Genomic DNA, 26892 nt, shown 5'->3' on the forward strand with positions numbered 1-26892 from the left:
TTCATGATTAATAAGAAATATGAATGCATCTTATTTTCTGCACAAAGGAGCTCATGACAGAAAATGAAATTTAAAGCATTATTGATGCCTTCAACAGATACAACAGATTATTTAGATAAGTTTCTTTCCATAGGAATACTGCTGGGGTTTACAAAACTCTGCTTTGGGGACACTATAGTGCATTTGAAGTGTATTTTATTTTTTCCTCTCTGAAATGAATGAGAAAATTCATGACATGCATTATAATAATAATAATAATTATTATTATTATTATTTCTGAAACTGACACTGATTTATTTTTTTTTTTTTTTTCTGTAGAAGTTTGTAAATAACATTTAATCCAAACCAAAGTGTGTTTTCTTTTTTGTTTTGTTTTGTTTTGTTTTGTTTTGTTTTGTTTTTGGAAAACCCATACTCTTGATTTGGCAGTGCAAGTGAGATGCCTGATGTCTCAGTTTCTTCCATAACCTAGGTTACCTGTGTAGCCTGCTTTTGTTTTAGGATATTAGCTGTCCTGCTGTGTATTACAGAAAACCTAAGAAAACAGTTCAGCTGCAAAAGTATAGCTTACTTTGGGAAGCTGGTCCATGAAAAGTTATAGTAGCAAATAGGAGCATAACAGCAAGAAATGTTAGCATATTGAATATATGAAATTAAAAAATAAAATAAATAAATAAATAAATAAAAATGAAAAATCACTGTAGTGGTTTTACGTGGCAAGGTTTTGGTAGCAGGGAGAAGGATCTAGAAGCTGCCCCATGTTTGTTAAGGACCCCATTGCTGACCAGAGATAAGTCAATAAGTGATACTGTTTTGCGCCTCTGTGAGAGCATATTTAAGACAGGGAAAAAAAATGCTGCGCCACGCAGAAGCTGGGAGAGTGAGAGGAGTGAGGAACAGCCTTGCAGGCGCCAAGGTCAGTGAAGAAGGAGGGGGAGAGGTGCTCCAGGCGCCGTAGCAGAAGTCCCCTGCGGCCTGTGATGAGGACCACAGTGAAGCAGGATGTCCCCCTGCAGCCCATGGAGTACCATGGTGGAGCAGGGTTCCACGCTGCAGCCCATGGAGGAGACCATGGTGAAGCAGGTGGACCTGCACCAACAGAGACTGCAACCTGTGGAAGACCCCTGCCCGAGCAGATTCTGAGCCAGACCTGTAGCCCATAGAGAGGAGACCACGCAGGAGCAGGTGACCTCACAGGAGCTGCTGCCTGTGGGGGGACACAAGTTGGAGCAGTTTTCTCCTGAGGGATGGACCCTGTGGTACGGACCCATATCTGGAGCAGTTCTGGAAGAGCTGCTGCCTGTGGGAAACCCATGCTGGATCAGTTTGGCAAGGACTGCATCGACTGCATCCTGTGGGAGGGACCCCACAGCACAGGGGATGAGAGTGATCAAGAAGGAGCAGTGGAGAAGAAACACTATAGACTGATCATAACCCCCGTTCCCCATTCCCCTGTGCTGCTCAGGGAGGAGGAGGTGGAAGAGGGTGGATGGGGAGGAAGGTGCTTTTGGTTTCTTTCCTTTGTTTCTCACTTCTCTAGCTTGTTCGTAATATGCAATAAATCTTACTATCTCCCTATGTTGAGTCTGTTTTGCCCGTCATGATAATTACTGCTCGATCTCCTCTTCCTTATCTTAACCCTTGATCCCTTTTCAACGTATTTTCTCCTCATTCTTCTTCGAGGAGGGGGAGTGAGAGAGCGGTTGTGGCTCAGGTGCCCACCCAAGTAAAACTACCACAATCACGTACATCCCTATCCTGCTTTCTCCCAAAACCCAACCTTACCAGAAGCTACTTTTACTTTGTGTGTGTGTGTTTCTATATAAAAAGGTGGAAATTTATGGAAATAAGATGCTATTGGTGAAAATCATTGTTCAGTTGAGAAAGTAAAGTGTTTAATGGAAAACATTTAGTGAATTGTTAAATACCTCTAAATACCTTAATAATTACATAGATTGAATTGTGCTCGTGTGTGGAGTTCTCCTTAAAATTATGATATTCTGTATGGTTTTAGGATCTTAACTAGCAGTCCTAAGGAAGGATCAAAGTCTTAGCATTTAGCAACTTCAAACAGGGTTTCATCTAAGCAAGAAGTGAGGGCTTGGAATATTTATCTCTTTCTAACATTGTGTTCAAAAACAATAAATCTACAATTTAATAGGTGACAAATTTATGTAGAAGATCATAGATATAATGCAGAAGAAATGTCTATTACTTCACTTTAATCGAGGAATCAAAGCACAAAGTAAATTAACTCTATTTGCATAAAGTAATGCATTATGTAGATATTGACATACATTAGTGGATGTGTTTTCTTTGAATTCTGTAGGTATAATAAAAATCTTGTTTTTTCCTTTTTAAAGCTCAGTATGTTCCTGTTGTGTACGTGGGACCAAAGGAGAACCCTCCTGTGGCTAATTCAATGTCAGTAATGTTTGTTGTTGTTCAGTGCTAAACATGTCATATACATGATGACATTACCTTGTGTTTCAAGCTTACTAGATAAAAATCAGAAGAGATTTATATGTATATACATAAAAGCTAAAAACCAAAACCACCAGAACAACAATAACAAGTCCAATCTTTTATCCTGATTTTAACCTAAATTTGGTTATTATAATATCCCAAATAATTGAGTATAGGCTGAAGTAGCACTTAATAAAACTATTTATCTATGTAGCACATAAAAAATTGTAATTTCATCAGAAGCAGATTCCTGGGCCTCTTCAGACTTTGTGAATACCTGGTTGAGATATAGAACGGAAGTAAAGTAAATAGAAACAGAAGCAACATTTGAAAATACTGCACTCAAAAGGCAGATCTTCTATTTTGCAAAATGGCTCTAGTCTCCTGTCTTCTCCTGAAAAATCTTGCTTGATGTGTACTCAAGCTGTGCTTGCTCTATCAGGGTTGCATTATATTACTTGCTTGTTGGGCTGTAGTCCAAGAATTCATCTTGTATACATTCTGAAGTAAAAAACGTGCAAATATTCATGTTGATATAATTTTGAGTTTGATTGGTTTTGCTTTAGATATGACTAATGTGTTGCAACTTAGCTAAACTTTATGGTTTTATGTATTTAAATCACTACTGATTTATTTCTCAGGTTTCTTGGAATATATTAGCTCTTCTGCATAGAAAGAGATCTGTGACAGCTACACGTGTATAATTTTACTACATAGTGAATCTACATAACTACTGAAAAACCTAAAATATATATTTTATAAAACCAGTAAGGCTTAAAAGACTACTAAGTTATCAAAAAACAACAAACGGTTTTCTCTACCAAAGTTGTCATTTAAAAAATTAGAAAAATCTAACAGATGATTTAGTTTGTTTTATTTTTATTATTTTTTAAATACAATACTAGTGGAAGGGAACATCAGTTTAATTTCATGGGGTCATTTAGAGATGTGTGATTGCATATTTGGTTTTGTTGGAAATTTTATTTTGATGGAAATAGAAATGAAAATTTCAAATGTTTCCTTTCACTATTTCAAAATTAAACATTTTTAATCTCCCCAAATTCTCCCCATTCCTTTCTTTCCAAAACCTATTTGTTGTACTTATTCAAATGCATGAGATGCTTATACTACTCCTTTCTCTGTAGTCAAAGAAATACTTAAAAGTACTCTTCGGCTTACATATCTCACCTGGTAGTCAGCTGTTCAAGTGGATCAGGAGATGTGTTCAGAAGACTTGGCAAGTGTAGTTTAATGCTGAAACTAAGGATTCTGACGTTGTCTGGAAAAGTAAAAGCACCTGTCCAAAGGACCACAATGTGCTGTGTACAGATGCTTTGAGCCCACTATAAGAAATTATTTCTTTGCAAATACCAATCTTTTAACAGAGTTTTCTCCTAGGATAGTATCTAGGTTCTGGTATTTTGTCCCAGCCTGTTGAGACTGTTCAAAATGTATGTTTTTCTGTGTAGTGCTGCCCTCTACTGATTGCCTTTCTAATTAGTAGAAGAACTTCATGTCAAGGAGGACAAAAGCCTGCTTTTGGAATGACTGAAAAGATAAATAAATAAAATAATAATAAAAAAAATATATTTCGCATTATTTCCTGTTTTTGATTTTTACAGTAGTAGGATGTTCTAGCTGTAAAGAGAGATTTACTAGGCTGGACAAGTCTGGACCTGCTAAACATTATGGCAAAAATTTTAGTTGATTTCTTCTAACAAAGATGTTAGGTCTGAAAATAGAGAACAGAATTTTAATGTTTTTTGATCTCAGTAACTGATTTAAATTATATATGCTATATCTCTTAATTCACCTCTGCTTCCACTATTTACACTGTTCAACAGTCAATTTATTGTTCTTGTTAAACAATGGAAAAATGTTTTTCTTCATAGGTGCATTGAAAACTTCTTTAAGATGGTCTAATCTTATATTAAACATTTTAATGCTCCAGATTGTGGAGAACTTTCATTCTTTCACCACTTTAAAAATCAGAAAATCTGAATGGATTTGATTTTTACATTTTGAGGGATCCATGGTGGCTGCCTAAAATCATTACAGTCTCTCCTTGCAGTAAGGACTGAGCACATTAGCAACTGAAAAAAAAAAAAAATCTCTTTTAAAAGTCCTAAAGTAAAATATTCTATTTAGATTCTTCAGGTGTAGTGTGAAATAAGCCCTGCTGGGATCAATAGCAAGGATTTGTTAGCAATGATGCCAATTTAAATGTTTCTATAGCAATTGCCATGGCAATGTTTTTAATTAGTGCAGCACAGTCACTCACAAGCATGACATGAAGAAATGCTAACCTTCAGCAACTTGATGATGTATCCCACACTTGTTTGTATCATTTGTTAATAGTGAAGTAAAATTCTGTTTTTAAAGACAGAGGCTGCAGTGCTCATTTATATCTAAAAATAGCAGAGTTAACTGCAGCAGTATTTCATATTGCTCTCTCCAGTCTTTAAATAGAAAGGATGCAACTGATGTTCACGGTGAGCCATACAATTTGTAAAACTAAAATATGTATTTAAGTGTAAATCTTCTGTAACCTGCACGCATGGGGGTGGTTTCCTTGACTTTGGCTGTGTTTCTTCTGCAAACAAAATATCTGAATATAGCTTTAATCTACCAAGCCTGAATACTAAAAGCAGTGAAGCTTTAGTAATGCAGGCTGTACAAGAAACTGCACCAATAGTATCAAGACTAAGATAGAGGCTAGATCCATGCCACTTTAGGTTCACTTCTATTGCTCTTCTGACTAATTAAAAAAAGCACAGATACATGCCCTCCCTCCAACTGCAGCGCTCAAATGTTCTCTGAGTGCACTGAACCTACAGAAATGAATACAGAGTGTAGATGTATCATTGACAGCTGACTTTTAAAAAAGCTCTTTTTGTTTTAATCTTCCTAATTTTTCCTTTCCTCTTCCCTCTTCATAAGTAAAGATGGGTTTTCTTCATAGGTAAAGATGGGGTTGAGGGCAACATTAGAAGGATGAAAAGAAAACAGCCAATGTGCATATTGACTATGAACTCCTGGCACTCTATCCATGAGAATCAAGTGTTTTCATTTATTTCTCAGAAAACTGAAGTATCTTATGAGGGATCCCAAGTACATAAGGGACAGATCCTCAACTGATGAACACCTGTTCCGTGAATACTCAGATCACACACAGATGCAGAAATAAGAGTCTTATTAAAATAAAAAATAAAAAAATCCCCATGCAGCAACTGCCACTGCAAACCTTTTGGAGCTGAGTTTTGGAATTGCTTTTTTGCCCAGCCTTCTTTTTGGGGGGGTTGTTGATCCATTCAGCTGTTTACATGATGGAGACAAACTCAGCCAAAAATTTCACAAGGGAACAGCTGAAGACACTTTTTTATTCCTGGGACACCGGTTTGGGTTCTCTTAGCTACGCAAATCAAGGACTCACACAAATATAAATAAAGTTGTAGGGAACATGAACTAGTAGCAATTTATATTGGAATGGCTGTTGAATTAATGTCTTTAGGCAAATGAATCTATGGATTGTAAGAGCATTATAATAAACATTTATATTCCTGTGATGAGAGAGAGAGCATTTATTTTAAAGTTTTGCCAGCCTCTTGGGCATATACATTGGAGACTCTGGTCCGAGTTCAACCCAGGCTTGAGCCACCCTCTCTACAGCACAGTGACTAATGCCAGTTCTACAAGTGGGTGGATCTGGCAGGAGAACATGTTGATTCGTATCTGGACAATTCCCACTGGCAAAGATTCATGCAGAGACACAGCTGCGAGTTAAAGCAACTCTCCCTGGGCGGTGAAAATACCATCTGCCCTTCTCTGGAGCAAGTCCCTTCTGAGGTGCATATGAAACAGTTTCTGGCCTATTTCTCCCCACCCATCCTCCTGTCAGTTAGTGAATTAAGCCTGCGGCATTTCTGACCCATCCTGTATCATGTGTCTCTTACTTCTGAGCAACGGTATTCAATCAGGCTGAAAAAAGACTTAAAAAATATCTACTCCTGAGGCAGCAGCTCACTGGATTACAAAAGCAAAATGTGTATTTTCACATTAAAAAAAAAAAAAAAAAAGGAGAGAGAGAGAGAGAGAGAAGAAGACCCTTTTTCTCCAATAATGATCCTTTTCACAGGATCTGCTTTTCATCAACATGAGGGGAACTGAGAAATATAACACTTGTAAACCCTTTATGCTAGGCCTTTTGAAGATCTTCCTTTGATCTTTAGTATCGATTTTTCTCCACAGGGAACACATTTCACTCTTATCATATAATGAAGCTGCATTATATGTTTTTATACCACACCTTATTTACAAATGCAACATATTCATGATTTTTAAAGAGTAGCCTTCAGAGACAGAAGGAAAAATAAATACTGTCATCAAAGCAAAATTCTTATCTCTGCTTCCCTTTTGGAATTGTCTATTTATTCAACACAAGTTCTGTCATTCATAGACCATTTATCTTCACTTTGATATTGACATCCTGCACTATTTAAGGCATTTTTTTCCATAAGCAGCATAACCTTCTATCTGCCAGACACAGAACAAAGCAGTATCTGGAGGTTTGGGCCCCTATTTTCCAGACACATCAATTCTAATCAGTCTCTCTGCATGATGCAGATGAGATTCACCTATGGCAGCACTGTTAATAATGGGACGTACTTACCAGTTCTCCAGATAACTGGGACTGCATGTTTTGCCAAATGCCTCTTTCTTGATGCTTATTACTCAGCAGTCTACTCCAGCCACACAGTTAGGTCCTAATGAAGCAGTCTGAGATTCCATGTCCTACCTCTGCATATCTCCACAGCATAGCACACAGCTGCATTTTCTGAATCTACAACCTGTATAATGGCCCAAGAGGCTGTAACAAGCTAGAATTTCTTGGAATAAAGAATAAATACCTTCAAGATAGCATTTCCCATATATATAATTTTTATTTATTTATTTATTTTTAAACACTAATCTCTCCCATTCTCCTTTTTGACTCATGTATATTTGAGTCAGAAACTTTGTTCCTATACAGAAGGATAGTGAAGATCAGATGTAATTACTTCTTGCAAGGGAATATATATTCACTTCTCTGAACTAGAAAAAATTAAGTTGCTGACCAATTAGAGGTAGTTAGCAGATTTGGACTGGTAATAGCAGCCTGTTGTTTCTTTCTGAGCAAACTGAGCAGCTGCTGAATGCTGTCATTTATCAGAGCTCAACCCCCTTTATACCCTTCTGCTATCTCCAAGGAGAGTATGAAATCAAGAAAAATGTCATCCTCTTAGCTGAGCAGGCCTCTTGCAATCACAGGAATTTGTGGACAGAAATAATGCATAGGTTTAATATCACTTTCTCCATTTGTTATATCAATTTATCTGAAAGGAGTCTGACACAGCTTCAGCCTGGATTTCCATAATAAACACACTCCAGTACCTTTGAGTATAATTCCACAACGTAGAGGAGTGATAGAAATCTCAGAAATGTTACATATGCTAACTTTACTTTTTCTTTTTCTTTTTTCTAGGTTTGAATCTCATTCTTACAAAATAAACACCTCTTTTAAAATAAATAAAAAAAAAAAAAGCAAATAAACCTTTTTCACTTGCTTCTCATTCAACTTTGTTAATGAAAGGTAAATGCAAAACATGAGCAAATTCTCAGCAACTCAAAAAAAAAAATAAAAAATGTGTTGTTTATTCTCTTAGCACCCTGTTAGTCCAAGATTTCTTCTTCAACAACCATGATGAACATCCATGGTAGTATGAAAGCATGGAGAAGAATAGGAAGCATATAAGGATTTTTCTCTGTGTGTTTTCCTAGTCTCTAAATATTAGGTATTCAGTAATCCTCAATAAATTCTCTTTATCATAGATTTCTCCACCTCTGCTTTGAAACCACCTAGATTTGAGGAGATGCAACATCCCACAGAAAACAGACTCATAGTTTAACAATCTGTTGTGAGAAGAATTAACTCCTTATCATACCTGACAGCTACATTAGAGAACTAGTCCTGTCATTGGAAGCCACAGTAAATAATCATTTTCTCCCCATTCTCTTTGCCATTGATGGATACATTGACCTGTATCAAATTATTCTTCAGTTGTCTCTTTTCGAAGATGAACAGTTCTGGAACTGCCAGCTTACTCATTCCTTGTTTGGAAGCCAAGCCATAGTTTTGCTTGCACCTGTAGCCCTCCTCTGAATCTCTTTCAGTTTTATGATGCATCTTTTGAGGTCAAAGGTTACCCTTTTTTACAGTATTCAAGCTGCAGGAGGTTCATGAATGTATAGACAATCACTCAGTCACATTCTTTACTTAGTTTCATCATGACACATAACATTGTTTGCTTCTTTTGATTTCTGCAGAGCTCTGGGCTAATATCATGGTACTATCTAATGTTACATTCAGGTGTTATTCTCAGATAGCAGTAGCTAGACAGTTATTTTAAGAGTAAGTTCTGGGTTCTACCATTTATGGGGCTTTACATAACTTTTTTATTTCATTGTAAATTCATCATCCATCATTTTGATGTCCAGTCATTGTATTGCATAGGCTAACAACTTTACCAGCAAACTACTACAGTTATTAAACTGCTGCAAGGTAGAGACTGGTTGACATGGCAAGGCTGGAATGTCTATTTTGTCCTTATCATCTATAAGAAATAAGACTTGGTCTTATTGGTCTCTTGGTCTTATTTGGTCTCAAACACAGCTAAGAATCTTGTGGGAGACTACCAGTTGGTACAGTGATGTTAGGGACTGTGCTAACAATGAGAAAGTATGGACAATTACATGATAAAAGACAATTTCCTTGCCATGTGAATTATGTTATTATAGTCATAGCTATAAGATCCTTTCACAAGCCTTTGCAAAGGTCCTTCAGCTTTATTATGCTGAATGTCAGAAAATCTAATTTCAGTACTGACTTTCCAGCACTATGTCATGTATCCACCAATCATATCCTTTATAAGAGTTGTTAATAATCAACTGATATGGGCATCAGTCTTAGTCCCTATTAGAATGGATTTATTTATTTTTTTTAAGTTGGCATTATATTTGACACTTTGAAACCCTCAAGTATCAAGGAAGTTGAGGTACAAGGTTACAAAAAGTAATGAATATTTCAGTAGTCTCATCATAGATCTTTTAAAATTCTTGATGGTAGCCATGAAGTTTCTGCCATTCAATACCATTTGAAATCCCACTGTACTGAAATTAGATTTTCTGATGAGTCCCTAGTTAAATAGACAAACAAAAAAGAAAGAAAGAGGGAAGGAGGGAAAGAAAAAAGGAAGGGAAAAAAGAAGGGAAGAAGGGAAAAAGGAAGGGAAGAAGGGAAGAAGGGAAAAAAGAAGGAAGGAAGGAAGGAAGGAAGGAAGGAAGGAAGGAAGGAAGGAAGGAAGGAAGGAAGGAAGGAAGGAAGGAAGGAAGGAAGGAAGGAAGAAGGAAGAAGAAAGAAAGAAAGAAAAGAAAGAAAGAAAGAAAGAAAGAAAGAAAAGAAAGAAAGAAAGAAAGAAAGAAAGAGGAAAAAAGAAAGAAAGAGGAAAAAGAGAGAAAGTGAAAACAATCTGATATTTCCTTCTTACATGTAAGACATTATAACACTTTCAGTTTTCTCCTGAGAGAGCGGCTAACTGTGAAAAATGAACCACAGAACAGTGGATAGTCACAAGCATGGAACTCTTGATAAAGTTTTTCAGGGAACTTCCCAAACACACATTTTTAAGCTTTTAATTAGAGCAGTTTTTAAAAAAATATTATCTGATGAAACAACAGAAATGGCATCCCACAGATACATGGCAATGGATGCTGGGTGTCTATTTTATTATTGTAGGGGAGACCCTTTCTGCTATTTGTTTCCTAAGGGGTTGTATGCTTTTGTGGTGGTTTTATTCAGGGGGGCAGCTGAGCTCCACCACAACCACTCTCTCACTCCCCCTCTCCTTAGAGAGGAAGGGGGAGAAAATACAACACAAAGAACTCGAGGTTTGAGATGAGAAAGGTTTAATTAAAGGGAAAGGGAATGAGGAGAAAAAGAAACCACAGAAACAGTAAATCCGTTCAGAAGCACAGAGAGAGGGAAAAAATTATTCTCTACTTCCCATCAACAAGCGATGTTTGGCCACGTCCTGGGAAGCAAGGCCTCAAAACGCTTAGTGGTTGTTCAGGAGGAACAGCCCCCTCCCCCACGAGAGCCTCCCCTTTTATTGCTGAGTGTGACATCAGGTGTTATGGAATATCCCTTTGGTTGGTTTAGGTCAGCTGCCCCAGCAATGTCCCCTCCCCATCACTTGCCCACCCCCATCCTGCTGGCTCTTGGGGTCTTGGAAGGAGTCCTGATGCTGTGCCAGCACTACGCAGCAATAGACACAACACTGGAGTGATATCAGTGCTGTTCCAGCTACAAGTGCAGAGCACAGCTCTGTGTGGGCAGCTGCAGGGAAAAGGTGACTCCAGCTCAGACAGACCCAACACAGCTTTCCAAAGAGATAGCACTCTAGATGTTGTCAGTTAAGCTTATCCTGATTCCTACAGAGAACACCTAACAGAGCAACAAGAACTTTGATCAGTAACTCAGGTTTTGGCTTTCATTCTCAAGTTCATAGTGAAATTTATGTTACTTAAAGTTTTAAAGCCCTTTGGGGAAACAAATCCTCTAAAAAATAATCTATTGGTCCTTTTTTTTTGTATATTTTTTTTTCTGTTAAGTTTGTTGCTAGTTTTATTAATTTTCCCTTTAGAAAATATTTCTAAAGTAGTCTTTACTTTTCATTCCAAAATAAAACATTTTTTTCCAGAATTTTAAGATTTTCTATAGTATTTTTGAATTTGAGCTCTTCGAATTGTACCATTAGTGCAAAGTTTGTATATAGTTTATTGTTGCTATTGTGATAGGCAATTTCAAAAGACTACAGATTCATCTGGGATTGAGTCTAAAGATGGGAAAATATGTCATATGCATATGCGTTTAATCTTTTAATCTTTTAATCTGATAAAATGGCAGTTGTTATTGCTGATAACGAACTGTTTGACTGTTTGGTTACTTTGTTTCTGGCAACCAGAGACAGAACTAGTTTATACCAGCTATCTTTCAAATTATGTGATATGTTTCCTGGTAAATCTTGAACCATACTTGAGTGTTAAACATATCTTATTATTAATTCCCAGAACTTGCAGATTTTCATGTGATTTATTTGAATTAATTGAAAACATATATAGTAATTTTAGATAACATTCTAGAATTACTCACTCTTTTTGCCCTTTTCACGGTAAAACTCAGTATTATATGAAAGATATAACTGCTTGAAACCATGCAAACAACCAAACAAACAAACAAAAAAAAAAAACAAAAACAAAAACAAGAACCACAACGGTTGAAATATGTCTGAAAACAGTTGATATAGCAAAGCATTTAAAAGGCATAAGGTAATGTTGTCTGCTCTTGTACAGGTGCTTTGCCTCAAATAGTCGGGTATAATTAATCTTTAAATCTTATTTTTCCCATAAACTTCAATACCCATGACTTTCTCCCTTCCTTCTCACATTTCTAGAAGACAAAGGAAGAAATATATGAGGAACCCAATATGCTGTGCTTGAATCCCATACTGGTAAGACAGTTCTGGCTTCATAGAAAACAAATTATCACAATTACATATTAGGAAAAAAGAAAGTGCATAGGTGACCTTCAGGGATGCCTATGTCAGGCAATTTTTTGGGGAAAATTTTTCTTTATCTGTGAGAAGATACAGTAGAAACAAGGTTATGCTGCCTACAAATGCATTTCTACCCATTCTTTTTACATTTGTGATTCTGCAATCATTATTATAGCAGCAAATTTTGATGTCACTTTGTAGTAGCATGGCTGCTGGTTTCATTGCTACTCTCAATAAAGAAAGCTAAATTGCCTTTTTTTTTTTTTTTTTTCATGGAGACTGGTCACTTTATGACCAGTCTTTATGATCTAAATCTGGTTACTACAGTGTTGATTTTATAATAAACAGTAAATGCTACTAATATATAGAATGAACAATAATGATCCTGCATGGTCAAATGCAATTGCTGTTTTAGCACAGATCTTTCATCAGGTTAATTCTGGATACTGTGAAGGGAAAATATCTTGCGATGGCATATTTAAGAGGGAAAACATAATGTAACAATTTGAAATTACTAATTCATTTTTAATTGTTTAGCCCAACATCTTAATGAATGTTGAGGAATGACTAATTTTAGTAATAGAAAAAGCTAAACAAACTCTGTAGAATAATTCATTGACATACCCCTGACTTGATGTCCATATTTTTATATAAGGGTAATAAGAAAGCAATAGGAAGGAGTATGAGTCTCTCTTCTAGCTGACAGAGAAGAAGTCATTGAATAACGCTATTGAATTTTTCATAAACACTTTTTTCCAGAAATTCTATTTCTAGATGACTCAGTGTGGCATACATGGAGACATGGAGAAAATTGAATGGAATTATGCCCAGATATTAAAGTAGAAGAGTAACACCAGTACTTTGACAAGTAAAATCCAAATTCAGAATGAAATATAACTATGCCTATAAAGCCAACATTGCTAGATTACTAGTGTTACAGCAGGAAAAATTCTTAAATCATAAAAGGATTTATTATATTGCATTCATTGATACCTTTTAACAGCTTTACTTTTTCCCCACCTTTCCCCTCTAATAAATCACTCTTATTTTACAAGAATTGCTATTATTTATTTATTTACCATATTTATTTATTTATTTATTTATTTATATTCTTCTGGAACAGTTACATGCCTTTTAATTTTTCAAGGATATGTTTCAAAATTTCCTGAAGCCAATGCATATAATCCAGTGGACTTTCAACTAAGTCATGGTATTGATGAAATTTTTAAAAAAGCAAATCAATGATATTTCATTTTATTTTTGACTCAAAGTTCTTAATGAAATAATAATAACATAGGAACAAAATTTGTTCCCTTCTGATCACTTATGTAGAGTGTTAGCTATCTGAAGTGCTTTCTTTTGTTTACTGTTCTCCCTCATTTTGTATTAATAGCACCACTAAAATAAGGAATAAACCTTGTAAGAATTTTATGTTTCAGTTTTATAGGTACTTAATGGACTAATGTTTAACATATTTCAAAAATATTTTAGTTACAGTTTTCCCTAGCTGGGAAATGCATATCTATTTTTATGGAATGTATAGATTCCATATATGTAATATATATTGCATATATTACATATATAAATATATGCAATATAATGGTGTTTTACAATAAACTTACAAAAAGTTGTTTTATTGTGTGCATTTGCCACTGTTAAGAAGGATTGGGGTGGGCTGAATAGGGAGATAAGTTTTTTTTTTTTTCATTTTTTTGACATGATTTTTCTTATAAAGATATGTGCTATCCAAAAGAGGGAGCCATAGCATTGTACTATATCTTTTCACTTTATGAGATGATGAAACTGCTTACATTCTTTTATTTCTTTTTCTTAATTGTTCTTGAAGATGATGCTAGGTCTGAGGTTTTCGTTATTGTTATTGTTTTAAAATGAATAAGCAATATTCAGGAGTAGATAATGCATCCTAATAATTTTTTTTTTGAGTTGATTGAAAAGGTTATAATAAGATAAATATGTTTAAACAAGAGAAAAACATATTGTCATAAAGTTGGAGTCATGCATCTTGTTCTTGATTCCACCAGGTGCTTATGTTCAAATTTACAGACAAGTTTAATCTCTCTGTACTAATTTCCCACCTTACAAAACTGAATAAATAAATAAACAGGTAAAAATAAATTAAACTATCAAAGAACAGAGATTGATGTAAGTATTTGCAAAACACACTTAATTTCTTTGTCTATGAAGTAAGTGGGATGAGCATAAAATATTACTCTTAAGAACTGATGAGGCACCTACTTCTATGAAATCTTTGTTTGGAGGAATACTGCTTATAAAAGCACGACATGTGCTTTGGAAAGCATGGACTAGATTGCCTGCATACCTGAAGAGCCAGTGGACAGGGATGTATCTGAAGGAGTGGAATATAAAAGCAAATAGAGCATTAAATAAAACCTGCTTTACTTTTGTAATTTCTTGAGTGTTCTCCTTGCCTCTTCCCCATAGTTGTGTGTACTACGTGTGGACCTAAGGAGGGCCTTCCTGCTATTTTTGGCAACAGTGAGCACTGATAGTTTAATCCCCTTCTAATATTTTTCTACAAAAATATAGGTTTGATTCACCTGTTTTTTTTTTACAAAACTTTCTCATGCTGGTTTGGATATGACCATATCTCATTATTAGGCAGCAATTTAGATGACAGAAAATAATGTTGGTACTATAGGCCTATTTAGTAAATGAGAAATGAAAGGGCAAGTTAAAACCCTCAAGATACAAGTTCAAATACAAATGCTTCATTTAAGGCCACATATATTCAAATGTTTTCACAGTGAAGGTGGTAAGGCACCAGAACATGTTGCCCAGAGAGGCTGTGGATGTCCCATCCCTGGAGTTGTTCAAGGCCAGGTTGGTTGGGGCTCTGAGCAATGTTATTTGGTGGTAGATTTCCCTGCCAATGGCAGTGGTGTTGGAACTGAATGATTTTTAAGGTCCCTTCCAACCAAAACCATTCTATGATTTTGGGATTCTATCTATGAATATATAAACTCCGCTTATATGCATATACATATTGCAATTTGTATGAAATGTTTATTTTTTTCTTTAATTTCTTCTGCTATCTTCTTTCTTACTCCTAAGTAATATTAAATATAATAGCCTACATATAGGATGCAATCTAAACTATGATCATTTTCTATTTTCAGTTAAATGAATGTTGAGTAAATACGGTAAAGGCAAGCATAGATAGGAAGAGAGCCAAGGGGACAATAGAGGATACAAACACTATGAGAATAAAAAGCTGCATGAAAGCAGGATAAGTGTTCTTCAGAGGAAAAGTGTTAAAAGTTAAATGTGAATGTCCCATTCATAGCATATATTTGTTAAGTAAAGTTTGGCTGCCCTCTAGAATCACTGTTTTCTGTTATTCAGTTCAAGAAATATATATGATTTTTTTCAGAGCTGATGAATGCCATCAGGTTCAAGTATTAAATTAGATTTATAAATGCTCATCAACTGTGAAAAAAAAAAAAAAAAAAAAGTATATTTTCCCCTGGTTCTATTGTTTCGTTTTTTTTTTTGGAGATCCACTTGCATTTTTTTGTCTCTAAGTGTTTCTTCGCTATGGACATATGTGATTGTAGCACTTTATATGTTTCATAGGCCTCTGTTACTTTTTGTGGAACTTCAGATACACAAGTCTGGGAATAAGTATTATTCACAGAAATCAGAATTTACCACAGTGGTATCTGAAGGCATTAATTGTTTCTACTGCAATATAGATAAGTTTTAGGAAAACTCCTATGTTACTGGTATGATAAATTTTGAGTGGTTCCAGTGCAAAATAGAGAAGGCATGCAGATTTGTTTTTGAGAAAAGCAATCAACTAAATAAAGCACAACAGAATAAACATTCCACCTTTTTCCATCTCAGCCCTTAAAATAGTTAAACCACACAATGCATCTAAGCAATTGCTTCTTCCCTCTGAAATTCTTTAGAAGGTTTTTGGAGTTTTTGCTTATTTCCTTTAACACATAAGGTCAGTTCATCATGTGATGTGCCTTGTAGGAACAGCTTCTGACTTGCCTTCCCCAAAATTTATTTTAACAAAACACTTGAACTCAGAACTTGAACCCTCCAAGGAATTTGTTCCAACAAAATGTTTGGACTCAAAACTCGAAAAAAAAGATAGGATTACTTGAATCTGTTTATGTTCACCAAATTATTATTTACTAAGTGTTGTTTACCGTCCATAATTTGCTCTTATTACAAGTATTATTCAAAAGTCCTTGTAAAAGATAACTTCTTTTGTTGGAATATTTTAAAAATTATTTTCTTCAGTTTTAGCATCATTTTTTTTCAGAAGCATCTATTATATAGCCTCACAATATGTAAACCATTGTCCACTTCACTTCTGTTGTGACATTGTATGCTCTAGTAGTAACTGAGAAACAAATAAAAACAGTGATTTATTCCTTAAATTACTGGAAGCTAAAAACCACTTTTTCTTAGTTTCCAAATTGAGCCCCTTCCCCTCTCCCCCCCCCCCCCCCCCCCCAATAAATGTTATAATTAAAGTTTTTAATTTTCACGGAAGATAATTTCATTGCATTAAAAATTGTTATGAAATGCCATTAAGTCATTGTAAAATAAATGATGAACTAGAGGTTAAACCTATTTCTTGACCTTTAACTTTCCCCTCTGGTTTTGAGGAATAAATAGTAAAACACAATTATTAAAACCAGCTTGTAAGCATTAAAATAATACTATGTTGAAATATAATATGTATAAATCTTAGCTTTGATGTGACTCCCTTGAATGTAATTAAAAATACAAATGCTTACTCCAGACATGTTTTTATTTTGTTTATTTTTGTTCATATATTTGGTATATGAAAATATGTTTTGTTTTGTTTTGTTTTTCATTTATGTTCACCAAAGTTCTTTTATATGCCATCAGGCTTATTCTGAATATTCTATTGCCAAATCAAAAACGTGTAATATTTTCAATGTATTGTTTTGTTATACTTATGTAAATCTTCTGCTATACACTAAATCACTATTCACATTTAATTGCTATTTGTTTTAAAGACAGGTTGTATCTACACCTATACTATGAGAAGAAGAAGAAGAAGAAGAAGAAGAAGAAGAAGAAGAAGAAGAAGAAGAAGAAGAAGAAGAAGAAGAAGAAGAAGAAGAAGAAGAAGAAGAAGAAGAAGAAGAAGAAGAAGAAGAAGAAGAAGAAGAAGAAGAAGAAGAAGAAGAAGAAGAAGAAGAATTAAGAAGAAGAATTTATTTAGTTACTTAGATTCCGGTGATTTTTCTATTACACGTACTACTATATTTTTTTTCTTTCTGAAAGCCAATGTATTCCAGATTTTTCTGATGTGTTTATCTCAGTAGCAACATTATTTTTGCATGTATTCAAAATTTTATTTACATTCCCTCCATTTATTCCCTCCATCACTTACACAGAACATTCTTTCAATAAGCAATTAAACTTTGTAGGGGTAGAGTTTTGTTGTTGTTGTTGTTGTTCTGTTCTGTGTTTTTTCTTTCTTGAATGCTCTATATTTGCTCTAGTGTACAAAATGCTTGTCTGTTTGTTTATCTTTTTTGCTTTTCTAGTCTTCAGGAAATTTAAGAACTTTGATTTTTTTGGACATATTCTGTATAAATATAAAGATTCTGCTAAGCTCTGTCACATTTCTGTATTTTTCCACAATTTTTGTTAGACTCTAGCCACTTAGAGTCTCTGTCTTTTAATTAAATTTTCTTTAATGATACACACATTATAATGCCTAGAGAAGCAATAGCGTCTCTAGCAGGTGTATATGTCTGGTTTTGATTTATGTTTTTGTTTTAAAGTAAACAATTTTTAGCCCTGTGTATAATTTTAAAATCTGTATTGCATGTTTACTTATTGTTCTTTTTTTATATATATATTTTTTTGGTGCTCAGATAAAACTCTTTAGTTTATCTAATAAGGAAATTTATACCCAATATTTCACAATCTTGTATTTGTACCATTTTAAACCATATAGAAATTATATTTCAATCTCATTTTGGAGGTTGAACAAGCTGTTATTTTACTTTCTTTCCCAGTCTTTGCAGAAAGAACCATTTTTAAACTGTCTGGATTTTCCTCTAACTTTGTACTCTGATGTATCAGAAATCAGTACTTGGTGACATTTTTCAATACGATTTCCTCTGACATTTACATTGAAAGGAGTGTGGAGTTATTCCACTTATTTGCTTGAGTCCTGATGACTTAAATGCCGGAGATATTACATTTTAAAAAAATAATTGTCCAAGTCAGATTTTTTTACATATTTTATATACATTGTACATGTACTTTGTCGTATATTATGTATCTACACCCATTATGTCCACATGCACATTATACACATTAATGTGATTCAGTGCACATACCAACTGCAGAGAAAGAATGTGAAGGGGCTGGAAAGAAAAACTGTTATCACTTAACATTGTTCCTAATTACAGAATGGTTGACCACTTTTCCCCTAGCTCATTTCCTATCCAGCTTGCAAACTGTGGTGTGGATCAGGTACTTCAGGTGTTCATACATGGGTGTGCAACTGTGTGGCAAATTCTGCTCTTTCTGGCCCTCCACAACTATCAGGTCCTGTGCTCTGCTCAGTAATGGCCATGACACTGTTTTGTCCCTTTATAAAGATTGGATCTAAATATTACTTATGTTCATGGTAACACTAATCTAAACTGAGTTGAGCCTTCTGTGAAGACCATGTGCACTTCTGTTTACCTGTACCTTACACTTAACAGCTTTCACAAAACACTTTGAAATATTTTGTTGTAATTGCTAGCTGTTAATTGGCAATTTCCAAAGGGCACCACATGAATACCAATTTACTTGGTCACTAATATGACATTGACCTTCCAGTTCACAGTAAAATGGAACCATATCATTATAAAGATATTACATATGAGGCAGTATTACTTATTTACATATCTAATTTTCTCTATTCCTAGTATTTCTTCTTCAAGATTTAATTTCAATATTGATTCTGCATCCAGTGAGAAAACCTGTTATTTGAGTTAGAAAATTGCCTTTTTTCGTGGACAGTAAGCTATAACTGTTACACTCTTTTGTACCAGTAATTAAACAGGTCTTCAAATTTAATAATAAAAGTGTTTATTCTCAGCTCAGCTGCAGTCAAAACTTAAACTTATGCAATGCAAAATTATATCCATGCAAGTTTTTTTATACATGCAAATTAAAACTACAACATTTAAAACTCATTTCTAACACTGTGCTATCCATACCTTTCTGTTTATTCTTCTGTTCTTCAGTGATGTCAAAATCACAACCAAGTCTGAATTCTTCATTCTTAATCCCTTTCAGAACCATTTGTGTGCATTCAGTATATGAAGTATACAAACACAAGATTACTTAGGCCATGTGCCATTTTTATAAACTTCTAATCTGTTGAAAATGAAGTAGGCAGATTCATTCTAAGTTGTTTTCCTTTTAATTGTTATTTTTTACAGGCCCTATACACATTTTCCATCAGGAAAGTGGGATTCCATCTGACAAATATAAACCTACTTCTACTAGGCATTTATAAATTTATTTATTTATTTATTTTTATGCGTTTCTGCAGAGAGAGTCTGTAGACTCAAGGGATAAAAACCACTGACTTAAAACATCGTATATCCAGTTAGTTGTTTAGTGTTGCGTTCTGTGAGAACTGGGTTCAGTGTCTTTAATTTACAAATGATAAATTGACTTTCACTTAAAGAATAGGCAATATTTTCCATGTTGGAAGAATTTTGAAATATTATTACAATTCTATTAAATAACCATTATATTTTTTGCCAGCCAGTCACTGTCAGTGGCCCTAAATGTGACAGAAAAGTATGCAGATGGGCTGATAAATGACTGTCTTAATAGGATGACAATCCGTGGATTCTGGGTGGTGCTGTGGGTACACAAACTTAGGCCAGGTTGGATCCTAGGTTTCAGTTCCTTTCCTGGCCCTTTCTGGAGGTATCTAAAGGATGGAGTACAGACATTAGTGGTTCTTAAGACATTAATCTTTCATTGTTAAAATATCAATAAAGTGTTAAGACAAATGTTAAGGCATCAATTTTTTGGACAAGAGCTCAATGTGATTTGGAATGACGGGAAGGGCCTTTACCTACTTTTGATAGAACAGTTTGGTCTCCAGAGCAAAGGGAATAGACTTTTTCACTGACATATTGTGTTGGGTCTGTCTGAGCTGGAGTCACCTTTTCCCTGCAGCAGTCCGCACAGTGCTGTACTCTGCACTCGTAGCTGGAACAGCACTGATATCACTCCAGTGTTGTGTCTATTGCTGCGTAGTGCTGGCACAGCATCAGGACTCCTTCCAAGACCCCAAGAGCCAGCAGGATGGGGGTGGGCAAGTGATGGGAAGGGGACATTGCTGGGGCAGCTGACCTAAACCAACCAAAGGGATATACCATAACACCTGATGTCACACTCAGCAATAAAAGGGGAGGCTCTCGTGGGGGAGGGGGCTGTTCCTCCTGAACCACCACCACGCGTTTGAGGCCCTGCTTCCCAGGACATGGCCAAACATCGCTTGTTGATGGGAAGTAGAGAATAATTTTTTCTCTCTGTGCTTCTGCACGGACTGATTGTTTCTTTTGTTTCTGTTTTTCCTCCCCATTCCCTTTCCCTTTAATTAAACCTTTCTCATCTCAAACCTCGAGTTCTCTGTGTTGTATTTTCTCCCCCTTCCTCTTTGAGGAGAGGGGGAGTGAGAGAGCGGTTGTGGTGGAGCTCGGCTGCCCACCTGAGTAAAACCGCCACACATATCACCCCATGGTGTAGAGTATGACCTTTTTTTCCACAGTTCTCTCAGAATGGAGCACCATTTAGAAGCTCCTGCCCCCTCCACTGTCCATTCCTTTCTTCACATTTCAAGTCTCTTTGACCCCATGAAAATCAATAACCAGCCAGCCCAAATCACAGCAAGAACACAGCAAAGCCAGGTGCTACAGAAGGCAGTGAGAGAAGACCCTAGAGAGGGGCACAGAGTATAAGAGATAAATGTTGGAAATGTACTGCTGTAATATTGAAGGTACTTTTGGTTATTAGCATCATGCAGATTAAGATTCTACTGGGATCCTGAGGTACTTCTGGTCACTAGTAGAAGAAATCATAATGCACCTAACTCTCACTAGTAAGTCAACTTCAACTTTTTAATTACAATAATTGTCTCCATAAATATATACATATATATGTAAGTAGAGCACATGTATGTTCTTGCATCTAAATATTGATTTTTACACTGATTATGTTCGAATTTCTTTCACATGTAATTTCACAGAACTGCAAAAAAATAAACCAAATGAACACAGATGAATACTTTTTATTAAAATCTGAGTGAGATAAACTTCAAGTATTAACACCTATTCCTAACATTAATTAATATGGCTGGCAAAGTATTAAGATTTATCAATTCTTAGACAGAACAGTTTCGCATACCATATGGTAATATTCCATTTCTTGCAGGAAGAAAAAAAAAAAAAGCAATCTATGCTACCTCTAAAGATGAACTCCCCTATAGTTACAGGGCAAATAACTCTTCCTCATTTAAGGATCATAGAATCATAGAATCATAGAATATCCTGAGTTGGAAGGGACCCTTAAGGATCATCAAGTCCAACTCTCGACACCGCACAGGTCTACCCAAAAGTTCAGACCATGTGCCTAAGTTCACAGTCCAATCTCTTCTTAGGAAGGATAAGTACTGGTAAGTACTGGGATAGGTACTGTTTGTCACCCATGCCTGAGACAACAATTGTTTGTAAATGAAGATGGTAGTTACATACTATGACAATCTTTTTTATTTAAAGCTTAACACCGACAGTTTTGTATTTTATCAATAGAATAAGAAATACTAGAATATTTCACTTAGTGTACCTCAGAATTAACCAGTGTAGACTACATGGAGCGGTAATAGAGCATGTCTATATCTTCCTTATTCCCTTCAGATACTCAAGAGTGGCCATTGTTGCGGAAACTTTAGCTTAAAAGGATCATCACTTGACCTGTGAATTAGCAGGATAAAGTTAAACTTCAAGATCAAAAAAGTAAAGTAGTAATAAGAAGCCAACTTTGCATTTGCACTATAGAAGGGCATTTAAATGAAAGATAGCAGAAATACTGTTTAGTCTACCTTGGGTTTGATCATTTAGATAAACATGAAGTAAGACTGAAAATTGCATTTTAGCAACAAGATTCCCAGTTTCCTAGATGACTATGCCTTGAGGTAAGAAACAGTGAGACAAGCTGAAAATCCCATTTTGAAATAGTCACTTAAATTTTCTGTAGGTAGGAACTTTAGAGTAAAAATTGATACCTCACTGAAGGTAACCTCTTATCACAGAATCACAGAATCACAGAACTGTAGGGGTTGGAAAGGACCTCGAAAGATCATCGGGTCCAACCCCCCTGCCAAAGTAGGTTCCTCTGAGCAGGCTGCCCAGGTAGGCGTCCAGACAGGCCTTGAATATCTCCAGAGAAGGAGACTCATATGTTGCATCAACGTAGGTGGATTAGTTATCATTTCCTTTTCCGGGGAATTATGGCCTTAATATAAAGTTATTGACTGAAGTAGAAATTCTTTATCCTTTCAAGATTTTCCTTCTGGACTAATAGTGTAGGTAGAGCAGCTGTTTCACTGTGATTTCCTCTGATATTCACCAGTCTAGAACTGTTGTTAAAGTACACAAATATGAAATCACCTGCTAAGCTCTCACTCTGTTGGGTTTACATGGCAAGGTTTTGGTAGTCCAGGCACTGCAGGGGTGGCCTCTGTGAGCAGAGTCCAGTAGCTGCCCCATGTGAGATCAGAGACAGCTCCAGCTGGCTCCAAAAGGGACCCACTGATGGCCAGAGATGAGATGGGTAGGCATCTGGGAGAGAAGATTGAAGGAAGAGAAGAAACAGCTGGGCAAAAGCAGCTGGGGGAGAGGAGTGATAAATAGCCCTGCAGACCCCAAGGTGAGTGCAAAAGGAGGGCAGAAGCAGAAGTTCCTCTGTGGCCTGTGGAGAGGCCCATGGTGGAGTAGGCTGAGTCCCTGCAGCCCATGTAGAGCAGATCTCTACAATGCAGCCAGTAGAGGAGCCCCTCATGGGGTAAGGAAAGAGAGTGATCATGAAGGAGCAGCAGATGATGAAGTACAAAATGCAACTCCTGTCCCTCGTTCCACTGTGCTGCTCAGGGGAGGGCATAGAAGAGAGTGAATGAGGGGGAGAAGGTGTTCTTAATTTGCGTTTAATTTCTGCTTCAGTCTCTTATTAATAGGCAATAAATTATAGCAATTGCCCTAATTTGAGTCTGTTTTGCCCATGACAGTAATTGGTGAACAATCTCCCTATCTTTATCTCAACCCTTGAGCACTTTTAATCATATTTTCTCCCCCTCTTCCTGTGAGGAGAGGGACTGAGAGTGTGATTGTGGTGAAGTTTAGCTGCCCACTAGGGTACTACTACCATGCTCGCCAACCCAGAGCATATGAGCATTTTACCTCACCTACTATTGGGTAAAATCTATTCCACGTTATAGTGCAAGTACATGTGAGTTTCATGGCACTGATGCTATGCACATAAACAATATATCTATGTCTAGATCTATATATCTAAGTCTATATGGATGCTAATATCATCAAAGTCAGATATATAGAGACATACATATGTAGGTCTTGATATCAATAGAGATATATACATACGCATATATATGTGTGTGTGTTTTCACAAGCAATAAAATTTCAGTATTTCTTTATTGCCTCCTAAATTCATGGTCTGACTAGCATGAAATTTAATTTGTGCTAATCAACTTGAGGTGAAGCAGAAAATTAATATGAATCATTTATTTTTCTTTCTACACCAATGTTCCCCTAGTTATGTTCCTTAAAAGCATGTATTTGCAGATTTCAGCTCTCCTTCTGTACAAATTAATTATTTGGATCCTGTTGGCACAGAAGGCATTTAGACAAGCTACAGTATTCAACAACAGTTCTTTTTGGTCTTGTCTGTGGTGTAGCAGCCCACAGTATGGCATTTAAAAAGATCTCGAATCAAGTAATCCAGAACCTTATGCTGATTTATACAAATCTTTATATAGCTCCAGGTTCATGATTTCTCTCATGTAACTTTGAAGTGGGAGCCTTTCTTCTTTCTTTCTCCAGAGAACGGATGAATCTTTATATCAAGATGGCAGGTTTCCTTTTAGTGACTTTGGGCATGTTCCTTAACACTCACTTGCGGTTGCTACAATTACTGTCATGGTTTTTAATGTCGGAGACTCCCATCTGTAGATCCTAGGAAAGTGCCCAGTGACATAAACAAGGCATAGTTGCTGTTTCAAACTACCTGGGCTTTCATAAAAATATCACTTAGGTTGTCGTCCTAATCTTATATAATTTTTTGACTCTCAAAAGCAGTGACACTCTTTCTGAACAGAAGATCCTCTTTATATTATGAGACCTGGAACATTAAGCCTTTTGTAGTTAGTGCTTAAGTCTCAATTTAGTCCTGCTCAAGGCTCCAAATGTGAGCATCTGCTACTCCTAGTGTGCTGCACATACAGATATGTACAGAAACTGCATAAGAGATTTCTGTTTTTATCTGCAATTTCTCAGAAATCTTTAGACATGTTTTCTTTGAAATCATCATTCGTATATTCCTTGCCTTTAATGAATACATTTCTTGAATAGTCAAATGGTCTTGTGTCTGTGTATAGCAGTGCAGTTCAATATTTAAATACTTAGTCAATATAATCCTTACAAGTAATTTTTAAAAATCTACCTATTGGACATGTAGTTTTTTAGTTTTGGGAAAGCATTATGAACTAAAATCTGAACATGCTGTGGACAGAAAAAACATGGAGGACTTTATATTTTTGAGACATTTATCTGTGGAGCAATGTTATAGGGGACTGTTAAACAAATTTGGTCTAAAATTTAAATGAGAATTGTATGAATGTAAATTCAAATGGCAAATAAATAATTGGAGATAATACCTTTGGCAGGAGTGCTAAATCTTTTCTTCTAGCAGTGCTAATAGGTATGCATCTGGATGAGCAACAACATTAAGCACACTCCTTATCCATTACCTGTTAGATTCAACCTTTTCAGGTCTATGTCAAACAGCATGAATAAGCATCTTTTATTTTACTTTTTTTCTTTTCCAAAAAAAACTTAATTCCATAGTGCAGTCTAGCCACTTCCTAACTTATTCCCTTTTTGATTTCCAGAGAGTTCTTTTTCACTTTTCTGAATGCAAACTTTAAGGAAAAGTTCTCAGACAGTAATTTTTTGATGACTTGTAACTTAAAGCAGCTGTAGGTAGTTTCTGGAGAGCTTCTCTTTAATCGCTTAAAAAAATAAATAAATAAAAATATCCTGAATTACATTAAATACATGACTAATAGTTCTGTTTTGAACATTGTGTTGTTTGCTGCAGTTTTGCCTTCATGAGTAGGATTTATCACTAGGATTATGAATGGAAGAGCAGGCAGCATCAGTATGTTGCATTATATTGAAATACGACCCATATTTGTATAACATTGCAAAACTTGCAACTTGAAGTCATATGTAAGTTCTCAGCCTTGATACAATTGCTACTAATTCTGCTGCTATTAGTATTACTATTGCTACTACTACTAATAATAATAGAATAATATTGTCAGTTTCATATGTAAAGAAGGTCCATCTCTTTGAAGGAAAATCAAAAGAGAAATTTATTTTCTTTAGAACAGAAAGGGTTTTTACTTACTGTTTACCTCTTGGAAAGATACAAATGCAATCGAAAAGTATGTCTTGGTTAGGAAATAAGGCATATATCACACAGATTTAAAACCACTAGATTTTAAAGATCTAACTCATCTTCTCATAATCCGTGGGATGCAGATCACAGAATCACAGAATTTCTAGGTTGGAAGAGACCCCAAGATCATCGAGTCCAACCTCTGACCTAACGCTAACAGTCCCCACTAAACCATATCCCTAAGCTCTACATGTTTTAAAGACTTCCAGGGATGGTGACTCCACCACTTCCCTGGGCAGCCTGTTCCAATGTCTAACAACCCTTTCGGTAAAGAAGTTCTTCCTAACATCTAACCTAAAACTCCCCTGGCACAACTTTAGCCCATTCCCCCTCATCGAGTCACCAGGCACATGGGAGAACAGGCCAACAAAGATATGTTGTTGTTATGTTATCCATGATAACAACAAAGAAAGAAGAGTCCATATTAATTTTAAGATATATTTCCATTTTTCAACAAGTCTGTATTCTCATTGGAGGTAAAATTTTCTTTTACATTTGGGAAGCAAATGTAAGGATTACTGCAAATCTTGCAGGAAATAAGAAAGTATTTTCTGTAATGTAATATTCTTACTATTACTCTGAGGAAAATATAAATTTTTATCAGCTAGAATCATTATGAAAACACGAATTGAGCACTCTGAGTAAGGGAAATACACAGAAGTAATTTCACTGGCTTTGGTGGGACTAGTCTTATGTTACTCATTCTGAATAAGGACTCCAGAACCTGGCACAAGCACAGTTCTCATGACAAATAATTTAATCTACTACAAGAATTATTTTTAAAATACCTATTTGTCTCTGTTTTTGTTTTCTGCTCCTACAAAGACAGAATCCTTTCCATGAGATTTCCCACAATCTGCACCCATGCTTTAAAATTCAGGATAAAAGAAAGAATGTGTTTCCAATAGTTTCTTATTGCAAACCTCAGTATCTGATTCCATTATTATAAAGAATTATGATAAAG

At 35.6% G+C, this 26892-nt stretch overlaps 1 protein-coding gene across 2 annotated transcripts in view; it reads right to left on the reverse strand.

Annotated features, from left to right (window-relative positions):
* The window catches only part of CDH9 (cadherin 9), a 112161-nt gene that overhangs the window by 79870 nt on the left and 5399 nt on the right, over positions 1-26892 (reverse strand). The window lies entirely within an intron of this gene.

This window comes from Aythya fuligula, chromosome 2, assembly GCF_009819795.1.
Source record: "Aythya fuligula isolate bAytFul2 chromosome 2, bAytFul2.pri, whole genome shotgun sequence".
Taxonomy (NCBI): Eukaryota; Metazoa; Chordata; class Aves; order Anseriformes; family Anatidae; genus Aythya; species Aythya fuligula.